General features: G+C 30.6%; 1 protein-coding gene across 3 annotated transcripts in view; it reads left to right on the top strand.

Annotated features, from left to right (window-relative positions):
- The window catches only part of LOC100160689 (fasciclin-2), a 170,644-nt gene that overhangs the window by 53,296 nt on the left and 100,909 nt on the right, over positions 1-16,439 (top strand). The window lies entirely within an intron of this gene.

The following is a 16,439-nucleotide window of genomic DNA, read 5'->3' as shown; positions in this document are numbered from 1 at the left end:
TTGGCCACATGTTTCGATGATGGTAACATTTCTGTTTAAACCATATATAATATGTGTAGGACGTATAGGTATATACTAGCTTTGGAATATTTAAATATTATTTCATTTTTCTGCTGTATCGTTTATGATTTCTCTGTGGTTTTTTGTCATTATAGCGAAGTGTTGAAACTGACACGACTTTTTTTTAGCTTTAAGCGATACACGGACATCACGTTTTTGATTTAAAGCCGTAGTTGTTTTACTGTAATAATAGTGATTTGAGAAGACTCCTATATGTGTTTTTCTCCATGCACTTTAGCTATACCAATGTACCAGTTTAACGCGTGATGTACCATTATTGATTGTGTACAGAGTACACAATATTGACTAACATAATAATATATTATTACTGTACGTTTATGCAGATATTATTAATGTTGATTGGGCATATACAACGAATGAAACAAATTTAAAACGTTACATTTAATCAAATTTGTATTTTATGCAAACAATGTTTGTAGGTAGGTACACGACATTTAGATATTATTATGTTGTTTGAAAAATAACTAATTTTGTTTGCCGTTTAAAATATGAAAATACAATTATGTATACAATCTCTTATATTTTACAACGATCGGAGTTGCATAAAATCATTTTAAATAAATTGTTTTGTATTTTAACATGTTTACATTTTTTTCTTCAAGACACTGTTTTTAAAAGATTTGAAAAATTCTATACATTATTATAGCGCTAACTATAGTAATTTATAGAAAAGTAAATCAATCTATGAAATAAAATGGATTTTCTTTTTAAGTGCACTAATGTACATTCTCATATTAGAAATAGTGGCTGTCAAAAGTATAAACTTAACGAATTTTGTGATTAAACTATTAATGTGATTTGTAAAAACTTATTAAGTGGACGATACAATATTGTTTCCTTAACTTCATAGATCGTAGAAATGTCGAAAAAGAAATAGTCCTGTGCGTTACTTAAATTAATAAGACTCTGTAGAACTTTTTCTGATTTAAGAAGTTACATCAAGTCCTTATGTTCTAAGGATTTATACGAGTGGATTTTTGATTTTAATCTTTATTTTTTTATTACAAAAATAGATCTGTGTTCATAAGTAAATAATAAACGTTATAGTATGGTATTTGAAATGCACTCAATTTTTTGAACAGTTCAATACACGCGTTATTGTGTATTATATATTTTATATTATCATCGATTGTGTGAATTTCGGTACCTAATTAATATGATAGTTTCGTTGGTGGAAATTTATGTCTCATCGCGAATGAAAAATTACCGGAAACCGTGGATGACCCATTAATGATTCGGTTAAACAAACAATGTATTTAACACGACCGTGTTCTCCAAATGTGTTTCTAATTTTTCGTTCCCCTTTTCGGTATACGGTGCACAACATCTGCAACGACCGCCACCGCCGTCTTCTTCGGGCCCGAAAAGACCAGATGCGAATGTTTGGAAAGAGATTTTGTTTTATTGCCTACAATAATAATAATAATAATAAAGCAGAGGAGATGGTGGAGATACGGTTCGGCAATTCCCCCCTCAACGTCGTGTTTCTTATTTCGATGACGAATATCGCATTTGGAAACAAATGTCTGTTTGTTGGCGCGGTGGTTGTTGTTGTTTTTATTATTATTATTTATTTCTTCGGCTTTTAAATTATTTATTAACTTTTGAAATAACTCCTTAAAAATATAATATAATTTCGTCATCGAGTGAGTTAAGTACAAAACGAAACCACTTAGCATGCGCGCCTAATGCGTATTCAGTGGGATTTTATATTATGCTTCTGATGACCATCAAAAATTACAATAAAATATAATAGGTAGGTTTCAGATTTTATGTCATGCAGACTATTAAATAATATGTTCTAACACTAAAAAGGTTGTAAGGTTGTTAAACTTAATGTTTTTTTCACATCGGTCATGTTTTACAGTTTTATTATATGTAGAAGAAGAATGTTATGATTTTCGAAAATAAGAAAACCTCCCACATAACATAAGTACAATTGTGCATTTTTTAACGATTTTTATTTTTAAATTCTTTTCGTTTAAGTTATGTGTTTTTTGAAATCTCGCTAGAAATAATATTTTTGAAATACCTACTCACCTGGAATTAAAAAAATCGTTGTACTGTCGTTGTTTAGTTGTATTTTTATTATAGTAGGCATAGTGGTAGGTGTGTCAAATGTAATATTTTAAATAGTTTGAACTAAAAATACATAAATATACTGATACAAACGCAATGGCGTAGAAACTTCTTTTTATTAATAATGGATTTTAATTTATACTCATAAATATTTGGGAACTAAATTAATGTGTAACCATCTGGAAAGTGATTTGTTAAACGTAAAGTTCGTGAAATTAATCACCATTTGTTCATTTCTGTTTAATCATCCTGAAATTAGATTTATTAATACTATTGAATTTTTCTTTAACTAAAACTCGTTGCGTAAGTAAAACAATTAAAACTGCTATCACGTTGTTAAATAATTAAGTACCTGTTCTTACTGTTATTTGATACGAATTGATTTTAATTTTATTATCGCGTACCCATCAATATTATAATATTTTGTTCTAAAAGTAAATTGTTATGTCGCGAATGTAATGTGAAATTAATGCAATGCCGTCTGTTGTGTACAATACCATTGTATAGGAATGTTATTTTCTTTTCACGCTTTCAATTATATCTAATTTGACGACACTCAGATGCGAACGAATCTCTTACAAAACTTAACCGCAATGGTTTCCAATATTATACGTTCTCAAAAATTTCTACTTTATACGCTATACGGTCTATTTACACCCCGCGTTTGCAGTTCACTGTGCACTGTCTATAACTTTATAAGTGATCGATGCCGGTACGTGATGCAATCGCTTCTACCGAAATATAATGTATTAATAATTAATAATCTCGAGTAAGTTAACTTAAAAGCAGTTGCGTATATATAACTGCAAGGCATCCAGGTTGAGGTGCAGGAATTCCATGACTGTAATTATTATAATAATCCACGTAATAAAATAATTAATCGTGTGTCGCACTGGGTTTATTGCTTTGTTGAGGTCTCAGCTGTATTACATGCATTTAACACGGCCCATCGATCGATCAATCAATCAGTGACCATTCGAAACACTGCGGTAGAGAGGTAGTTTTTGATTTCCTGTGAAAAAAATTCATTTTTCCCACACCCGTCGTCGGGCAAGTGTGCAGTATACACCACTCGAACACTTGAACAAATGTCTCACGCGTGCGTATATATATATATATATATATATATGTAATATACTGTGTCCGGATAAAAATCACCGGATCGTGTCAGAAATCGTTTTCCGCGTCATAAAGCACACGGTTACTACTACACAACACACACTGCTTCTACCCTTACCTATATACAACTTAAACATGTATAGAAGTATAAACGTCTTTGCGCCGAGCAATAAATCGAGATAAATGTATATAAACTTATTTGAGTGTCTAGGCGGCGGGCGTCCCCCTGGACTCACCGACAATTAGCAGTTTTTGTGAAAAATACCGAAAATACGTTTTAAAACCCTCGTGGATGCAATTCTTTCCCCTCGATGGTATACAACTCTGCAGCTAGTGCTAGCGTATAGAAATTTTTTACATCATTAATCACTTTGTGTGTAGACCTGTATACTAGGGCTTTAATGCTACGGTGCGTTTAAGCACCCCTCCCCTCGAATCGTTTGTCATCCGAGTTCATTTAACCGTGGAATTTTCCTTCTCCCCTGCATTTAGGCCGGGAGTAATATAATGATAATAATAATAAAATCCTTCAATTTGGACGTCACAATTAATTAGAAACGATCCGTTTTATTGATTTCTTTACATTTATTATTAATATTTTTTATTTAAGAAAATCTGACATTCGTTTTTAGTTGGTATTCCAATACCATCTGCTTCTTTTAGCGCTTTTCTTTATTCACCGATTATATCTTACGTGAATTACAATCATCGTGGAGAAGAGTCGTACTGTTTTAACTTTTTTGATTTTTTCTAATTATATTAGGAAGTTGTAGGTACTGTTTTTGGTGTAATGTGATAATGGATTAATCATATTAAATTATGTTATTCTTGTAGTATCTTTAAACTTATACGTAAGTTATACTAAAATATTAATGAGCCACTATAACAACGCAATACTATAAAATATATTATGACCTATATTATAGTAAAATATAAAATAAATATTAATGTATTTGAAATGCCATCCTTTCCGTTTATCCATTTGTTTGTAAATTCTTTACATTGCAATAGTCATAATTATAATTTTATTGCTCTTTAAATTTATATCTTGTTTTCAATACTTCTTTTATAAAATTACTACATTTTATTATAAAAAAAAAAAACTTTAAGGTCCAATATCGAATGTATTGTAGACAAATATCAGTGAAATCTAGTTTTGGATCTCATAACGGCCAACGTGTTCTAAACTGTTTTTATTTGATAAAGTGTAATACCTACACGTCGTGATCTGCATTAATTCACAAGTACCTGTATATAATAAATGTTCTCTTAAATGTAAATATAAATTACGTTCTTATATTATATATTCCTTTACATCTTTCATTGATAGTGCTTTCTCGTGGGGTTAAGCCTAGTTATGTATAGTAACTGTTATCTCTCCATTCCAAAAGGATAGATTTTAGTGGCTTTAGCGACAATATTTGTTGGAAACCGTCATTCCTATGTTGGTGTGGAGGACTCCCTCGGGTCAACGTTAGTAGTGGTAGTGGTGGTGGTGGCAGCGGTTGTGTTGGCTGTGGCCGTACTCTCGACTACCCCTAAATTCGTCTCCCAAGAGTCAGTGGCAAATATGCGCACTGCAGTCACATCTAAACCACTACCCCAAACCTTATATAATTATTCGAATCCGGGTCATCGAGTCGTCGTTTATCGTCTAATGGGCCGTGAACGAGTTAAAATGCATTAACTCCGCTCCGATGTGTAGGTAAAGCCTTCTCTCCATGTTGGTTGGTCTCTTTGAATAATCGAGCACCCTCTGAATAATCCATAGATCCATATACTACCTCGTGCAGCGTTCGCCGCTCGTATAAATAACAACTTTACAGACGTGTACACAGTTAAAATATAGTTGTGGAGTGTATACTATACGCTGTGTCTTTTGTATATATATAGCTGCAGTTGTATACTTGTATAGCACGCGGGCGCCGTGCTCCAGGGTGATAGCCAAGTTGGGTGTTTACACATAATAATAATATGCATACGCCCGTTGAACAGGTCACGGGGGTGTGTTTTATTTATGCGACACAAGGCTTCCGGAAACTTTTTTGAAGTTTTTCCGTCGCCGGTTTTCGGCGTGAAGAGAAACTTTACTCTTGGACGCCAAAACCACCACCACCATCACCCATTGTAATCCCCACTTGAAAAAAAGGGATGACTTGGACCGTGAAAATTTAAGAGGGTGTTTCGAGGAATTTAGCATTACGACATGCGAAATCAAAATGCATGCCCGTACTTTTATTAATATCATGATTTTTTAATGCCCGTATAAGTATAATATGATAAACTTAAAACCTGTATATACATTATATAATAGTGCTAGTGCAGATGCGTATTCGACTATTCAGTCTATTATTATAGGTAGTCATCGAAAGTATTTATTTGAAAACAATTTAACAATAAACAATGTTATTCTGTGTACGTGCAATAACTTGTAAATACAGATAGGTAGTTTAAGTTAATCCACAAACGATAGACACCTTATAATAAGGTTCACGTGTGAAGAATACAATCTTAAAATGTCATTAAATTAATATTATATTGCTTCGTCTAAGTTTACCTTTTAAATGTTCATCTTATCAGGCTTATACAAGTGTTTGTATTTATAATATTATATTATAATAAAGCTACGCATTGATTTTATGACAGACAGACGTGTCAAACTAAAAGCTGAAACGTGTATCGTTTGGAAATCACTACGATCTATAAATAAATTATATTTATCCGCGTTTTTATCTTGTGCCTATCAATAGGATCATCGCTGTATGAATTGTGTATATTTTTTTATGATTTATGTTGGTGTTAAAAAAAAAATAAGTGAGAGAGCACTGGTGTGGTTTTAAGTGTCGTGAATGTTAATATAAATTATTGTTAAACGATTCACAAAAACGTTCTCTCTTCACGTTCAAGTGTTTTAAATATTTATTTTGTCGATCGACGTGTGATGTCACATTGTTTTAGGTACCTATATTTATTATTACGCTTGAAAATCATAATAATAAATTAACGTTTTAATTTCATTTGATTTGAATTATATCATAACATTATCTCGTACAGTGATAAAATTGTATCTTTTATACAGGGTATACTGCTTTGTTACCTATTATTTACTATTATATGCTTAAGTATCTATCTTGTGTGATTGTAAGCTTCAGTCGAATGGTTTTTATAATAAAAAAAAAAAAATAGTATAATTTAAAGTAATAATTGTAAATATTGAATATACAAACAAAAGTCGTATAAAATACAGAATAAATGTGAATTTTCCTAAAATATCTATGTTTTAAAACGTCAACGTTTATATTAAAAATCGTTGTTGACACGGCTATCGCAGCCTATCTTGATGTTGTATGTATAAATTACCCACGATTATCAATGTGTGTATAAATCACATGATACAACTTTTTTTTTTGTTAATGACATGTACTAGACGTAAAATATTGTTATTTTTCGAGCTGAATTGAATATCCTACGGTTGTGGTTGCGGTTTCCGTCGTAAACACATTTCAGGACGTTACACAGATAATATATTTGATTGAAATATAACTTTTTCTGCTTTACCTACATCCAGATTTATATCCAATTTCACCTGCATCAGTATCCATTGGATTTTGTATATTTTTTTTTCGATTTTTGCATATATACCTATTGTTATTATTTTGTAATTATATACTATACGGTTTCATGTTATACCTTTTCTCCTCAATAGAATAGTTTAATTTAGTTTAAAATTTAAATAATCAATTGTGTATTGCTAATCTTTTATGCGTGTGATTAACAATAGTTTTGTAGAGATCGCGGAATGGCTAAATCGGTTACGCAATATTTTGCTTTTAACTACAGGTTAAAGGTTGGCGTTTTGAATTTCAAGATTATTGTGAAATCTTGTGTTTTTTTTTTGTATAGGTAATTGGTTTATTTCTAGCAACAGGTGATATACATTCCAGAAGAATTTATTTTCTTTGCTTCAAACTATTTAACTGCAGTGTAACAACTGTATGGTGTTATACATTTGTTGGATCGATTTCATTTTTATAATACAATTATTTATCTAATACCTATTGTACAAAATATATGTTTTGAGGAATCAACATTAACAATAATATTAATTATACCTTTGATGTTTAAAGTTTGCGATCATTTTTATTTAAGTTTCTCTAAGACCGTACCTATTGTTTTAAATTGATTAGTTGTAACTCGAACTTGTAATCGTGGTCTAATCAGCGTAATGTACCTGTGCCACTAATTAGTTTTTATTTATACACGAGGAACACGTTGCGGTGTAATTTGCGTTCGCAACTTAGTGCATTAAGAAACCGTTACCTACTTAAGCCACTACTAGATTGGTACATAGTATTATATTATGTCTATTTTTCCCCTCGTGACTTTTGTTTCCATTGTAAATTAGATAGTATTCTATATAGATCCCTTGTCGTCTCAAATAATAGTCAAACGTCCCCATTCAATAACAAAGTATGTCTGACCGCAACAATAACAACTAGTATTAGGTTTGTTCGCGGGAATAATATATATGAAGGAAAAAAAAATGCGCCGAAATCGTTCCCCCGAGAGACGGTACGACGAGGGTCCAAAGTTTCTCAGTGGACGAATATTTTTGTGTTTCGATAATGACGGTTTTTGGTGGTGTGTACGAGAAATGTTTTTACCTGCAGCAGTGGTGGTGGTGGTGGTGGTATCGTTACCGCGATGGTATATACAAACAAACTTCGATGTGCAGTTTACATTCGATTGAATTTCTATACAACGCCCCTTCTACGCGTACCTGTACACACGTACAGCATATATATATATATACAACACACACGTGGATCAGAAACTTTTGTAGACTCAAGTTTCCGCGTGTCCCCTCGCCTAGCTATTGTATTCCATTAGTAATTATATACCGATGTATGGCAGAGTGCTACTACATTATATAGAGTAAACAAAGCGAACCCCTCTCTCGCCCATCGTTGTTACATTAGACAACAACGAATTTCAGCGATCCTTCCGTCCTTCGTCCTTTCAGACAAGTTCTATTATAGACTATCTATTTATTTTTGTCCTGCGTTAAAAAATACGAACATTTTACCATTTATTGGGTCCTGTTGCGGCTACTGTTTAATTATTTACACGTAGTATTTCACAGTATTCGGGAACCGAGTCGTATCGAAAAACCGCTCGAGTGTTATTACATTGTATAATGTAGTGAGCTTTAATATTTGACATTTCTTTCGATATATAGTTTGAAATTATTGTTATTATTGTTTTGTATCATAATGTATAGTTTTTTTTTCATGCAAACTATCGTAGATAGGTACTCTGTTGGTTATAATTAATTTAATCTCCGCGTTAATATATATTATAAAGAATATAAGGATAGATTCAAAAGTACAACGCGTATTATAGGTGACTGTTAATTGCAGAAACTTTCACACAACAAAACTTATTTTTTAATTATCGTGGGTTATAGCTACACAAAATGATCCATTGTTTAATATAGTTTAACGGCCCATGGCTCTTTTTTCATATAGTAATACATTATTTTTGGGGTATAATGCATGTCTTAATTTATTGTTCGTTGGGCTTTTCGGTTAAGTGAATCGGCCAAGTTTGTGAATAATTGAATGTAATTCGGTAGGTCATTTAAAGGGTTCGTACTGGGGATTGTCTCCGGAAAGTTCATCGTCGAACACAAAACTAATTGCCACCGTTATACGGAGTGATGTACCTAACACATGGGATCTGTGTATATTGCAGTACGCGTTTAACTAAAAAATCGTCGTCACCTGTTAGTTGACTAAGCACCTGATTTTAAACGCAATGTCGAACTGTTGTGTACTAAATGTATAGAGACATTATAAAATATTTGTTGTTGCAATTTAAATTCTTTATAATGTACGTTATGATGAGTAAGATGTATCTATAATCTATAATATGCACCTATGAGTAGTTAAATTCGTCATAAAATTAAAATAAACCATCGCGCGTCGACCATAGAAAGGTATTGATTCTACATAATATATATGTATATAGGTAGATACAATATAATACGAGATTAATGTAAGTAAAAAATATTGACGTCAAATTATTATTACAATAATATGATTTATTTGTCTTCTCGGTTGGATAATTCAAATCATCAAATTAATTTAGCTTTAATTGTTTTCCTGTATTTCTGTGGATTATAATAATTATTTACTCATTCCATTGTATTATCGTATAACAATGCGCAATGGTAGATTAACGCAGCTAACGAATCTATTGCTAATTAGTAAATTTAATTTCTATGTCTGACAAGTTATTGTGTATTATTGTGCATAATTAATATAATATCTTCTATTCAATTTTTTTAATAATTTCTTTGAATCAGATAGGATTTACTTGCATATCTTCACATCTAGTCACAAAATGGAAAAAATCAAAAACCATAATATTTTTCGTGTATATATAATATTGTATGTAATTTTGTGTAATATAATTATTAGAGTCATAATAATATGACGTGTTGAATGTAAAATATTATAACCAACGTCACAGGAAAGATAAATTAGTAAAAGATATTTTCCTAATGTGTATCGAACTGTGAGACAATTGCATAATATGATAAACATCTGGATATCTCGTGTGGGAAACCCATATGTTTGTTTTCGAAAAAAAAAATTCATTCAGTTTTTTTAAATTTATGTTACATCGCTGAAACTCCATAAATCATATTTATATAATATATTTTGATGAAACAACCAAAAGTCAAGATAAAATAAATTTATTATTCGATTTGAATACGATATTTTGGATGTCGTTATTGTTTTTTAAGATATTAATATAATCTAAACGTATTCGCTGTACTTTTTGAAGTGACAATATGGACAACCAAAACAAAACAATTTAATAATATATAACGTGTTTATACTTGTTTACAGTAACACTTGAAACGACTTGTTTGTATATTATATTTTAATTCTAATAGCATTAATGTTTTCACTTTTGACCCGAGTAAATTTTTATATAAAAATGAGCATTCGGCTTTTGGTTAAATCCAAACCGCGGTGTTTACGATACTTACAAAAACTATAGGCTATGTGAAATCCGGTTGCTAGACGTTTACGTGATATATTCCTTGGTGTACTTACCTACAACCATTTATCGTGTTTTTCACTTATCTGTAATTTTGTCACGCGTCCATGCGCCAATATATACATTCGACTGTAAAGCGATTTGTACTGCTGCTGCTCGGTTTTATTTTTTTTACATTTCTAGGAAATCTAATAGAATTTTCTAACTATTTGTTAACCAATGCACACACATAGTGCTGCTGCTGCTAATATACCTAGCGCAATGATCCTTATACGCAGTTCAACCTCGTTTCAGTGACCATAATGACTTTTATGACGAACAAGTTATATCGAACATTTTTTCGTGAAAAAGTTTATTTTTAAGTGTTACGCCGCAAACACTTTTCGTCGTAAATCCATCTAAACTTTTCGAAACACAACAGCTAGTTCATACATTACTTTTCCGTTAGGCCACGCTATATTTTTAATTAAACATTATATCCATCCTGTTTCATCAATGCCATGCGTATACAGGATGATTCACCAAGTAACGTAAACCCCATTTTCAAATATTTCAATTTTTTTTTTACCATTTAAGACGAGTATCTATTGTAGCAATAATACAAACTTATTTAGTTCTTTATATCAAATGATAAATAATATTTTTTCTATATAAATTGTTAGACAAATAATTATTAGTTTTTATGTAGCTAAATCAACATTCGAACGAGTAGTTTTTAAGTTATTAAAATGTATCGGTATAATGTACGTATATACTTAGGATGATAAAAAAGTGTAAACTGCTAATGTAAAAATGGTTTTACATACATATAAAATATATCTATATTTAATCTAGTACCTATAGTTATTAGATGCATGCTATCTTGCAATATAATTTTTAAATCATCATAGCTCTTAGTAATTACACATAGGTGAGTATCTCGAAAAGTATAATTAGTATTTAGAACACTTAAAAAGTTTATTAATTCAAAAAATACTCATTCGAAATTCGAATTATAAAAATAAATAATCTTATTAACAATTTACAGGAAAAACAACGACCTAATATGAAAAAATAAGTTTTTATTGCCACATGATTGCTTCATTCTTTAAATGGTATATTATAAGTACAATTCAAGTATTTGAAAATATTGTCCCTAAGTATATATCTACTTAAAAATTCCAAAAACAGAATTAGAAAATATGCATAATTAAATTAAAAAAATGGGGTTTCTGCAATCATTATAATATTATTAAGTGACATTCAATTTAAAATGTAACAAATAAGTCATAACGTGTAATAGTGAATAGTTACAACAGTTGGTAGATACTTACATAATAAAATTATTGACATTTAATTAACTATTCAATAATAAGTTAATAACTTTCAAATGTCAATACTAGGATTAATACTGTTTACATCGTGAGGGTAATTTTATTGAACACTGCTTTAAGATTACTTGTGAGTTTTTTTTTAATTATCATCAATGACACAGAATATTCTTGGACATGAATAATTATATTTTTTTATATTTAAACATTTTTTATTTTAAATTAATAATTATAATAGTAATACAAGTATGAATATTTACTATTTACTACTTAGGTACTATTTACAATATCAGCTCTTCAATAGAGTTTTCACAATAAAATAGGATTCTAAAATGTTATAAACAATGCTGCATGTAGGTGCCTTCTCATAGCTATATAGGTTCGATGTTTTTTGTGACGTATAATTTTATTAAAAAGTACCGGTTTTGTGCAGTGATGAGGCATGACGACATGCCGTTTTGTAATAAAGACCAATGATCTGATCTATGGGAACTACATTGTTTGGCCAAGTGTAAAATATATCGATGTGTTTCTATTTATGGACTATAAATAACTTAATCAAGCGGAAAATTAGCAAAATATATAACAAATATGATTCTTAAATTTATTTTGAAAAATCGTCTTTCGAAATTGTCGATTATACCTCTTAACTAGTTTTGTATTATATATTTATATTATTATATCAGATACCTGTTTTACTTTTATTTTTAATTGAATCCATTTTGGCGTTGAGTTCTTTTCTGTTTATCAATAGCCGTAATAATATTTGGAAAGTTTGTTGGAAATAAATATATATATTTTAAAATTTGTTTCCTAACTTATTTTCGTTTTGAAAGTCTGTACTTTGATTGCGAACGCGTTGCATAATCTCGCCCTTATCTTTTGGCACCAATAATAATGTTTTGGAAATGTTTGGGGAAGTGAAGTTATATAAGACGACACCCCAAGTTTACCATCAGCAATTAGGATAGAATCAAAAAGTTTTTTTTTATAAATATTTTTTGATGAATTACCGAGCGCCGCGTTTATGGAAGGGCGATGGAGCTTGCAGGATAGTGGATACGAAACTAAAATAAAATAACTGATCGATTGGTTGACAGCGTATTAAATGTATTTTTTTCACCCTCTGTTGAAAGCGCGAGTACTATATAAGGAAGGGTATGTCTCGTACACGAGTCTGATGTGGAGATTTTCCGTTTCGCCCGATAGCCTTTTAAAAATTCTGTCAGGGCCCATCCACTTGTTTGCTCTTGACGACCACCGATGAGGGGGGATAGAAAAAGAGTGAGAGAATGACGTTTTCTTCGTGGGTTTTCCGTCAGCTTGAATTTTTGTCCTTTCAACTGGAAGTCGTTTATTTTGCCAAACGTCCAGAACAATCGACACCACGTTGTGATTGTTATTACTGCTATCGCCTTTTTTGCCAAATATCACAGTTTTCGTTCACCTTGTTAACACTTTATAATATAGTGAGTGATTTATTTTCATAATTGTTTCAAACGATAGGTTAGGTGATATATCGGTCATTAATAACATTTTGTGACATTATTTTTACCTCAATATAATGTACTAGACATTTTACTAAAAACAACTTTGTTATGTTATTTTTAAGTATACCTATCTGAAGTAGGTATATACCTAACATTTTTTTGTACGGTTATTATATTATTATTCAAAAACCAATATTACTAACTATTTAATTAACTTTACGACTCAATTCGTATCGAAAATGTCAATAATATAATTATATTAGTAAATATTGATTTGTAATTTCCTCGATTTCAAATGGTTACTTTTGCAATTTAATGAAAAACCACACATCACTGCATAAACGATGGATTTTACTACATAATTAATGTTTTCGTTTACATGTATGTTTTATGTATTGATTGGTCAATACTTGAATACATTTTATGTTTGATAATTATTACGGGAACGGATATAAATGTTATTTAGAAATAATTTATATTTGTAACGTTTTAAAAATATTTAAAAATATTTAATAATATCTAGTCTATAATATAAATAAAGATAAATTGAAATCGAGATAATAAAATAATCATAATATATGCGATGTTCAATTATTTTGTGAATAATTAAATAATTAATTATTGATAGATTTTTAGTAAAAACTTGTTGGGATTGTTTTTATCAGAAAGAAATAATCGGGACACTCATCATTGTTTGGTAATTAAAACAAGTAATTTGCAATTTAATTACACCTTTAACGATTTATGATTGATTTTATATTTTTACAATTAATAATTTTTCACGATTTTATTCGATGTTGATTTATTGTTATTATTAATTAGCATAATAATATATCGAGCATGTCTTCAAAACAAATTCGCCGTACTGGACGGATATTGTGGTGGCAAAACTGAAATATTTATTTTAAACGCGGTAAAAATTAATTTGTTTTTAGTTTTAATTATAACACCGTCAACAAACTCTCAAATTGTATTTGAGGGGATTCGGACATGAAGCCGCAATATTCGTCAGTACTGAAGTCAAACAAATGCCGCGTTCTATATATTTTGAACGAACCACATTATTATATTTGTACAAAGTGCATATAAAAGTCCGAAAAAACTTTACCGTAAACAACCACCACCCATTATATTATGTCACACCCCACAGTCTTACGAATATTACATAAAACGAATAAATCATCGTCAGTGCGATTATTATAAGTAAGCAGTCGGTGTTTTTGTGTTTTTTTTCTCGGGTTTTGTGTGCCAGTGGGCCACACGTACTACTATTATTATTATAATATAATACGCATTCGTTCAACAGAATTATTCATTTCCCCCTTTCCCGTCGTTGTACCTATATAGGCTATAACAAGTGCACTCTCGTTTTTCCATCCCACTTAATCATAATATTATGCTCACCATACATTACTACTGTACAGGGCGGTGAGTTCTCAAAACGTAGCTTAAAAATGTAATAGAACACACTTAATTCAATTGTTATGTGAATCCAAACGTTAACCCGCTGCACCCTACTCCACCCCATCACACCCCGCATAAAGGTCATTATTCCCTTTCGGGTTTCCGAGGGACCGTTGTTGTTGTACACACATATACGTATACAAAGTAATGCAAGCGTTCTTTTTTCTTTTTAATAAACTTTATTCCTACCATGTAACGTTTTAATCCACTTCGAAAATTAACGGCGCGTGATAATATATAGTAATCATATGAATATATTATTAACGGTTGTGTCTATTTTTGTTTTTCAGGTAATATATTATTTCACAATAATATCTATAGACTAATATCGACAGTAAAATGGCCGAGTCGTTACAATTGGTATTATAGTGAGTATACTTGAAATATTATATTAGTATAGGTAGACGGTACGTTTGGTATAATATTTGAATAATGTGTGACCATTAGACGATTCACCGAACCGAATATTAGTTAATTTAAGGGTTAATTTATTCATATTGAGTTACTGTTGTAGCATTTTTTTTTACTATAATAAATAGATATATCTATATTCTTTATTCGACTATAAAATCTTAAAGTCTAATTCGACTAGCGTTCGGACGATATTAGGTACCTACTATTTTTATATTATATACTGGTTTGATAAAATTTGTTTTCGTTTATAGGTAGTTATCTAACGCCATGCTTACTTACAATAATACCATCTGATTTATGTCAGCTGGGTTATAATTTTAATTCTCTTGTACCAAAACTTGAGATATAACTATTATATTATTAATATTATACCACACAATTTACACCGCATGTTAATGTTTATAGCTCAATGTTAATTTTAATTTGTTTTATTCATTATTCTAATTGACACAGCGTTAGTACTACTATAAAGTAATTCTTATTAAAACGAAAGTTCTGTGTTTTACTAATATTTCCCAGTCGTTGTTTAAATTGCTTTAATTTACCGTCCTAAAAGTGTAGATGTTTATGACGTACGCACGCGCCCGCGGTGTTAATAAGATTTAATGTTAACCAGCTCTATCGCGGTTGGCTAATTCCTATTAAAATTTATTATACACTCCAATAATTCGAAAACTAAGAAATTGCACTACATACCTGTATATAAACTATACCGTTTATTGAATGGACATTAATCAGGGAAAATTGTTAATATATGCACGGAAGCAATAAGTACATAATATACAAATGACTATATAACCTAACTACGGACGTTCAAATTGCAAGTGTTTTCTTTATTTATTAGCTTTATAATATGACGACAGAAAGAATAATATTATATTATAAGGTATTTACATAAGTAAATATAGGTATCTAAAACCATGTGTATTAGTTAGATATACGTGACCTTGCATGTTACGTAATGCATAATTTGTTCGTACAATTTACTAACTGTACCTACATCGACTTCATTATAAAAAATTTAAAATTGAGTTTATATCCTCGTTACATATCTTAGATGGCGAGATCGTATCGAGAACCAAGCTATAATTCTTAGACCTGATATTTTTCCTAGGTCACTGCTGCGGTACTCTTCCACAGTAGCGTATAATAACACTATAGGTATAGTATATAATATCGTAGTGACATATTATATAATATACGCGCGATTTACTCTGCAGAAAAGAGATTCTCTTGATCCGTTACCGCAGTGACTTTTACGTCGACACTAATTTGAATTGTTAGATGTATAAATATATATTTTTTTTTTGAAACCCTATACGCTATTTCGGGGAGCTTTCCGGCGCAGCCCGCCACCAAACCGCAGCAACAAGCAGGAATTCGGAGCGATGAAATCGCGTGCACGGCTGAA

Source organism: Acyrthosiphon pisum, chromosome A3 (assembly GCF_005508785.2).
Source record: "Acyrthosiphon pisum isolate AL4f chromosome A3, pea_aphid_22Mar2018_4r6ur, whole genome shotgun sequence".
Lineage (NCBI taxonomy): Eukaryota > Metazoa > Arthropoda > Insecta > Hemiptera > Aphididae > Acyrthosiphon > Acyrthosiphon pisum.
This window is presented reverse-complemented; position numbering and strand designations above follow the sequence as displayed.